The sequence below is a fragment of the Triticum dicoccoides genome, chromosome 7B, assembly GCF_002162155.2.
Source record: "Triticum dicoccoides isolate Atlit2015 ecotype Zavitan chromosome 7B, WEW_v2.0, whole genome shotgun sequence".
NCBI classification, from domain to species: Eukaryota; Viridiplantae; Streptophyta; class Magnoliopsida; order Poales; family Poaceae; genus Triticum; species Triticum dicoccoides.
Genome location: NC_041393.1, coordinates 661,990,181 through 661,998,880, shown reverse-complemented (window position 1 = coordinate 661,998,880; position 8,700 = coordinate 661,990,181).

Below are 8,700 nucleotides of genomic sequence, written 5' to 3'. Positions count from 1 at the left end.
AAGGGAATTGTATACGGGATCGATTGAGTCCTTGACATCGTGGTTCATCCGATGAGATCATCGTGGAACATGTGGGAGCCAACATGGGTATCCAGATCCCGCTGTTGGTTATTGGCCGGAGAACGTCTCGGTCATGTCTACATGTCTCCCGAACCCGTAGGGTCTACACACTTAAGGTTCGATGACGCTAGGGTTATAAAGGAAGTTTGTATGTGGTTACCGAATGTTGTTCGGAGTCCCGGATGAGATCTCGGACGTCACGAGGAGTTCCGGAATGGTCCGGAGGTAAGGATTTATATATGGAAAGTTGTTGTTCGGGTTCCGGAAAAAGTTTGGGTTTTTTCGGTATTGTATCGGGAAGCTTCCAGAAGGTTCCGGAGGAGTCCGGAGGTCCGGAAATTGTTCCACCACGTCCAATACAGTAGCATGGGCTGTAGGGGGGCGCCCTAGCCTTAATGGGCCAGGGGCACCAGCCCCCCAAGGCCCATGCGCATGGGAAGGGGAAAACCCTATGGGGGAGGGCCACCACTTGACTTGGGAGGCACTCCTCCCCCGTTGGCCACCGCCCCTCCTCAGATTGGATCTGAGGGGGCCGCCCCCCCTCCCTTGCCCCTATATATATGTGGGGGGTGGGAGGTCAGCCGCCCCACATGTTCTGGTGCAGCCCTCCCCCTCTCCCAAGTACTCCTCTCCCGCGGTGCTTGGCAAAGCCCTGCAGGATTGCCACGCTCTTCCATCACCACCACGCCGTTGTGCTGCTGCTGGATGGAGTCTTCCTCAACCTCTCCCTCTCTCCTTGCTGGATCAAGGCATGGGAGACGTCACCGGGCTGTACGTGTGTTGAACGTGGAGGTGCCGTCCGTTCGGCACTAGGATCTCCGGTGATTTGGATCACGACGAGTACGACTCCTTCAACCCCGTTCTCTTGAACGCTTCCGCTTAGCGATCTACAAGGGTATGTAGATGCACTCTCCTTCCCCTCGTTGCTAGTTTCTCCATAGATAGATCTTGGTGACACGTAGGAAAATTTTGAATCTCTGCTATGTTCCCCAATAATGGTATCAGAGCTAGGTCTATGCGTAGATTCTTTGCACGAGTAGAACACAAAGTAGTTGTGGGTGTTGATGTTGTTCAATATGCTTACCGTTACTAGTCCAATCTTGATTCGGCGGCATCGTGGGATGAAGCGGCCTGGACCGACCTTACACGTACTCTTACGTGAGACAGGTTCCACCGACTGACATGCACTTGTTGCATAAGGTGGCTAGCGGGTGCCAGTCTCTCCCACTTTAGTCAGATCGGATTCGATGAAAAGGGTCCTTATGAAGGGTAAATAGCAATTGACATATCACATTGTGGTTTTTGCGTAGGTAAGAAACATTCTTGCTAGAAACCCATAGCAGCCACGTAAAACATGCAAACAACAATTAGAGGACGTCTAACTTGTTTTTGCAGGGTATGCTATGTGATGTGATATGGCCAAGAAGAATGTGATGAATGATATGTGATGTATGAGATTGATCATGTTCTTGTAATAGGAATCACGACTTGCATGTCGATGAGTATGACAACCGGCAGGAGCCATAGGAGTTGTCTTTATTTATTGTATGACCTGCGTGTCACTGAACAACGCCATGTAATTACTTTACTTTATTGCTAACCGGTAGCCATAGTAGTAGAAGTAATAAGTTGGCGAGACAACTTCATGGAGACACGATGATGGAGATCATGGTGTCATGCCGGTGACGATGATGATCATGGAGCCCCGAAGATGGAGATCAAAAGGAGCAATGTGATATTGGCCATATCATGTCACTATTTGATTGCATGTGATGTTTATCATGTTTATGCATCTTATTTGCTTAGAACGATGGTAGTAAATAAGATGATCCCTCATTAAAATTTCAAGAAAGTGTTCCCCCTAACTGTGCACCGTTGCGAAAGTTCATCGTTTCGAAGCACCACGTGATGATCGGGTGTGATAGATTCTTACGTTCACATACAACGGGTGTAAGCCAGATTTACACACGCGAAACACTTAGGTTAACTTGACGAGCCTAGCATGTACAGACATGGCCTCGGAACACAAGAGACCGAAAGGTCGAGCATGAGTCGTATAGTAGATATGATCAACATGAAGATGTTCACCGATGATGACTAATCCGTCTCACGTGATGATCGGACACGGCCTAGTTGACTCGGATCATGTAATCACTTAGATGACTAGAGGGATGTCTATCTGAGTGGGAGTTCATACGATGAACTTAATTATCCTGAACATAGTCAAAAGATCTTTGCAAATTATGTCATAAGCTCGCGCTTTAGTTCCACTGTTTAGATATGTTCCTAGAGAAAATATAGTTGAAAGTTGACAGTAGCGATTATGCGAACAGTAGAAAGCTTATGTCCTTAATGCACCGCTCAGTGTGCTGAATCCCAAACGTCGTCTGTGGATGTTGCGAACATCGGACATACACGTTTGATAACTACGTGATAGTTCAGTTAAACGGTTTAGAGTTGAGGCACCAAAGACGTTTTCGAAACGTCGCGGAACATATGTTTCAAGGGCTGAAATTGGGATTTCAGGCTCGTGCCCACATCAAGAGGTATGAGACCTCCGACGATTTTCTTAGCCTGCAAACTAAGGGAGAAAAGCTCAATCGTTGAGCTTGTGCTCAGATTGTCTGAGTATAACAATCACTTGAGTGGGAGTTGATCTTCCAGATGAGATAGTGTTCTCCAAAGTCATTGCCACCAAGCTGCTAGAGCTTCGTGATGAACTATAACATATCAGGGATAGATATGATGATCCTTGAGATATTCGCGATGTTTGACACCACGAAAGTAGAGATCAAGAAGGAGCATCAATTGTTGATGGTTGGTGAAACCACTAGTTTCAAGAAGGGCAAGGGCAAGAAGGGATACTTCATGAAACGGCAAATCAGCTGCTGCTCTAGTGAAGAAACCCAAGGTTGAACCCAAACCCGAGACTAAGTGCTTCTGTAATAAGGGGAACAACCACTGGAGTAGAATCACCCTAGATACTTGGTAGATGTGAAGGCTGGCAAGGTCGATAGAAGTATATTGGATATACATTAAGTTAATGTGTAATTTACTAGTACTCCTAGTAGCACCAGGGTATTAGATACCGGTTCGGTTGCTAAGTGTTAGTAGCTCGAAATAAAAGCTACGGAATAAACGGAGACTAGCTAAAGGTGAGCTAACGATATGTGTTGGAAGTGTTTCCAAGTTTGATGTGATCAAACATCGCACGCTCCCTCTACCATCAAGATTAGTATTAAACCTGAATAATTGTCATTTAGTGTTTGCGTTGAGCATAGACATGATTGGATTATGTCTATCGCAATACGGTTATTCATTTAAGGAGAATAATGGTTACTCTATTTATTTGAATAATACCTTCAATGGTCTTGCACCTAAAGGAATGGTTTATTGAATCTCGATCATAGTGATACACATTTTCATGCCAAAAGATATAAGATAGTAATGATAGTACCACTTACTTGTGGCACTGCCATGTAAGTCATATTGGTATAAGACGCATGGAGAAGCTCCATGTTGATGGATCTTTGGACTCACTCGTTTTAAAAAGTTTGAGACATGCGAACCATGTCTATTGGTGTATACGCATGAAGAAACTCCATGCAGATGGACCGTTTGGACTCACTTGATTTTGAATCACTTGAGACATGCAAATCATACCACATGGGCAAGATGACTGGAAGCCTCGTTTTCAGTAAAATGGAACAAGCAGCAACTTGTTGGAAGTAACACATTTTGATGTGTGCAGTCCAATGAGTGCTGAGGCATGCAGTGAATATCGTTATGTTCTTACTTCATAGATGATTCGAGTAGATGTTGAGTATATTTACTTGATGAAACACAAGTCTGAATTATTGAATAGTTCAAGTAATTTCAGAGTGAAGTTGAAGATCATTGTGACAAGAGGATAAAATGTCTATGATATGATCATAGAGATGAGTATCTGAGTTACGAGCTTTGGCACGCAATTAAGACATTGTGGAAATTGTTTCACAATTAATACCGCCTGGAACACCATAGTGTGATGGTGTGTCCGAACATCATAGTTGCACCCTATTGGATATGGTGCATACCATGTTGTCTCTTATCGAATTACCACTATCATTCATGGGTTAGGCATTAGAGACAACCGCACTCACTTTAATAGGGCACCACGTAATTCTGTTGAGACGACACCATTTGAACTGTGGTTTGGAGAAACCTAAGTTGTCGTTTCTTAAAGGTTTGGGGCTGCGACGCTTATGTGAAAAAGTTTCAGGTTGATAAGCTCGAACCCAAAGCGGATAAAATGCATCTTCATAGGACACCCAAAACAGTTGGGTATACCTCCTAATTCAGATCCGAAAGCAATAGGGATTGTTTCTTGAATCGGGTCCTTTCTCGAGGAAAAGTTTGTCTTGAAAAGTTGAGTGGGAGGATGGTGGAGACTTGATATGGTTATTGAACCGTCACTACAACTAGTGTGTAGCAGGGCATAGGAAGTTGTTCCTGTGGCACCTACACCAATTGAAGTGGAAGCTTATGATAGTGATCATGAAACTTCGGATCAAGTCACTACCGTACCTCGTAGGGTGACAAGGATGCGTACTACTTCAGAGTGGTACAGTAATCCTGTCTTGAAGGTCACGTTGATAGACAACAATGAACCTACGAGCTATGGAGAAGCGATGGTGGGCCCATATTCCGACAAATGGTTAGAAGCCATGAAATCCGAGATAGGATCCATGTATCAGAACAAAGCATGGACTTTGGTGGACTTGCCCAATGATCGGCAAGCCATTGAGATAAATGGATCTTTAAGAAGAAGACGGACGTGGACGGTAATGTCACCGTCTATGAAGCCCGACTTGTGGCGAAGAGTTTTTCACAAGTTCAAGGAGTTGACTATGATGAGGTTTTCTCATCCATAGCGATGCTTAAGTCCGTTAGAATCATGTTAGCATTAGCTGCATTTATGAAATCTGGCAAATGGATGTCAAAACAAGTTTCCTTGCTAGTTTTCATAAGAAAAGGTTGTATGTGATACAATCAGAAAGGTTTTGTCAATCCTAAGGATGCTAAAGCTATGCTAGCTCCAGCGATCCTTCTAAGGATTGGTGTAAGCATCTCGGAGTTGGAATGTACGCTTTGATGAGATGATCAAAGATTTTGGATTTATACAAAGTTTATGAGAAACTTGTATTTCCGAAGAAGTGAGTGGGAGCACTATAGAATTTCTGATGAGTATATGTTGTTGACATATTGTTGATCAGAAATGATGTAGAATTTCTGGAAAGCATATAGGGTTATTTGAAAAGTGTTTTTCAATAGAAAACCTGGATTAAGCTACTTGAACAATAAGCGTCAAGATCTATAAGATAGATCAAAATGCTTAATGATACTTTCAAATGAGCACATACCTTGACGTGATCTTGAAGGTGTTCAAGATAGATCAGTCAAAGAAGGAGTTCTTGCCTGAGTTGTAAGGTACAAAGTTAAGACTTAAAGCTCGACCACGGCAGAATAGAGAGAAAGGACGAAGGTCGTCCCCTATGCTTCAGACGTAGGCTCTATAGTATGCTATGCTGTGTACCGCACCTGGTGTGTGCCTTGCTACATATCTGGCAAGAGGGTACAAAGGTGATCAAGGAGTGGATCACCAGATAGCGGTCAAAATTATCCTTAGAGGAATAAGTATATGTTTCTCGGTTATGGAGGTGATAAAGAGTTCGACGTAAAGAGTTGCGTCGATGCAAGCTTTAACACCTATCCGAATGACTCTGAGTAGCAAACCGGATACGTATAGTGGAACAACCATTTGTAATAGCTCCAAGTGGAGCATGGAAGCAACATTTACAATATGACCTAGAGATTTGCGAAGTACATACGGATCTGAATGTTGCAGACCCGTTGACTAAAAAAACTTCTATCACAAGCAAAACATGATCAAAACCCCAGAACTCATTGAGTCTTAATCACATGATGATGTGAACTAGTTTAATGACACTAGTAAACTCTTTGGATGTTGGTCACATGGCGATGTGACCTGTGAGTGTTAATCACATGGCAATGTGAACTAGATTATTGACTCTAGTGCAAGTGGGAGACTATTGGAAATATGCCCTAGAGGCAATAATAAATTAGTTATTATTATATTTCCTTGTTCATGATAATCGTTTATTATCCATGCTATAATTGTATTGATAGGAAACACAGATACATGTGTGGATACATAGACAACACCATGTCCCTAGTAAGCCTCTAGTTGACTAGCTCGTTGATCAATAGATGGTCACGGTTTCCTGACCATAGACATTGGATGTCATTGATAACGGGATCACATCATTGGGAGAATGATGTCATGGACAAGACCCAATCCTAAGCCTAGCACAAAGATCGTAGTTCGTATGCTAAAGCTTTTCTAATGTCAAGTATCATTTCCTTAGACCATGAGATTGTGCAACTCCCGGATACCGTAGGAATGCTTTGGGTGTACCAAACGTCACAACGTAACTGGGTGGCTATAAAGGTGCACTACAGGTATCTCAGAAAGTGTGTGTTGGGTTGGCATGAATCGAGACTGGATTTGTCACTCCGTGTAAACGGAGAGGTATCTATGGGCCCACTCGGTAGGACATCATCATAATGTGCACAATGTGACCAAGGGGTTGATCACGGGATGATGTGTTACGGAACGAGTAAAGAGACTTGCTGGTAACGAGATTGAACAAGGTATCGGTATACCGACGATCGAATCTCGGGCAAGTACAATACCGTTAGACAAAGGGAATTGTATACGGGATCGATTGAGTCCTTGACATCGTGGTTCATCCGATGAGATCATCGTGGAACATGTGGGAGCCAACATGGATATCCAGATCTCGCTGTTGGTTATTGGCCGGAGAACGTCTCTCTCATGTCTACATGTCTCCCGAACCCGTAGGGTCTACACACTTAAGGTTCGATGACGCTAGGGTTATAAAGGAAGTTTGTATGTGGTTACCGAATGTTGTTAGGAGTCCCGTATGAGATCCTGGACATCACGAGGAGTTCCGGAATGGTCCGGAGGTAAAGATTTATATATGGAAAGTTGTTGTTCGGGTTTCGGAAAAAGTTTGGGTTTTTTCGGTATTGTACCGGGAAGCTTCCAGAAGGTTCCGGAGGATTCCGGAGGGGTCCGGAGGTCCGGAAATTGTTCCACCACGTCCAATACAGTAGCATGGGCTGTAGGGGGGCGCCCTATCCTTAATGGGCCAGGGGCACCAGCCCCCGCAAGGCCCATGCGCATGGGAAGGGGAAAACCCTAAGGGGAGGGCCTCCACTTGACTTGGGAGGCACTCCTCCCCCCCTTGGCCGCCGCCCCCTCCTCAGATTGGATCTGAGGGGGACGGCCCCCCCTCTCCCTTGCCCCTATATATATTTGGGGGGTGGGAGGGCAGCTGCACCACATGTTCTGGCGCAGCCCTCCCCCTCTCCCAAGTACTCCTCCTCTCCCGCGGTGCTTGGCGAAGCCCTGCAGGATTGCCACGCTTCTCCATCACCACCACGCCGTTGTGCTGCTGCTGGATGGAGTCTTCCTCAACCTATCCCTCTCTCCTTGCTGGATCAAGGCATGGGAGACGTCACCGGGCTGTACGTGTGTTGAACGCGGAGGTGCCGTCTGTTCGGCACTAGGATCTCCGGTGATTTGGATCACGACGAGTACGACTCCTTCAACCCCGTTCACTTGAACGCTTCCGCTTAGCGATCTACAAGGGTATGTAGATGCACTCTCCTTCCCCTCATTGATGGTTTCTCCATAGATAGATCTTGGTGACACGTAGGAAAATTTTGAATTTCTGCTACGTTCCCCAACAGGGGCAAATCTCCCTGGCTGCTCCTCCCTCTAGCGCCGCCCCTCATTGTCATGGTCTCCAGCAGCTGCTCCATTGTGGTCTATCCAACGCACTACTCCGGCGGACGCTGCACAACTATGGCTGATGCCACACTGCGGCAGAAGGCACCTTATTCCCCCTCCCAGGCCGTGGCCTTGAGGTGCTGTTGAAGGATGAGCTCATCCAACAAGGTGAGGATGTAACATCCCAAATTTTCAATTTGGAATGTTATACATTAGATCATCATTGCATATCATATTTTATTGCATTTTGGCTCGATCCTAGAAATTCTACGCAACTCAAGGACCCACGGAGAGAGTTGGGGATTTCGTTATTTTCATATTTGAGTTTTCTAAAATTTTGAAAATAGGATCATTTGATTTTAATTATTTTGTCTTCAATTATTTCTATTATAAAAATATGAGAGAGGGAATAAAATGACTTTCCCAAAATAAAGAAATATTAACGATTTAATAATAAAATCAAATAAGATTTTATTTTGTAGTTTATTGCTATTTTATTTGAATTTAGGAAAAATGTGCATTTTTCAAAATTGCACTTAGGCCCCAAATAAATGTTCATCTTGTCCGGCTTGATTTTAGAAGTCGGGGAAAATTTATTTTGGGGTTTTGGCGTCCGTTTAGTATTTCTTTTATTTGTTTTTGTGCGCGTAATGATTTAAAAAAAACTAACTGACCTAACGGGCCATGTCCGCCTAGGACTCTAGGCCCGGCCGGCCTTTATAAGCCAGGGAAGCCACCCCGCAGCCCACCCGAAACCCTAG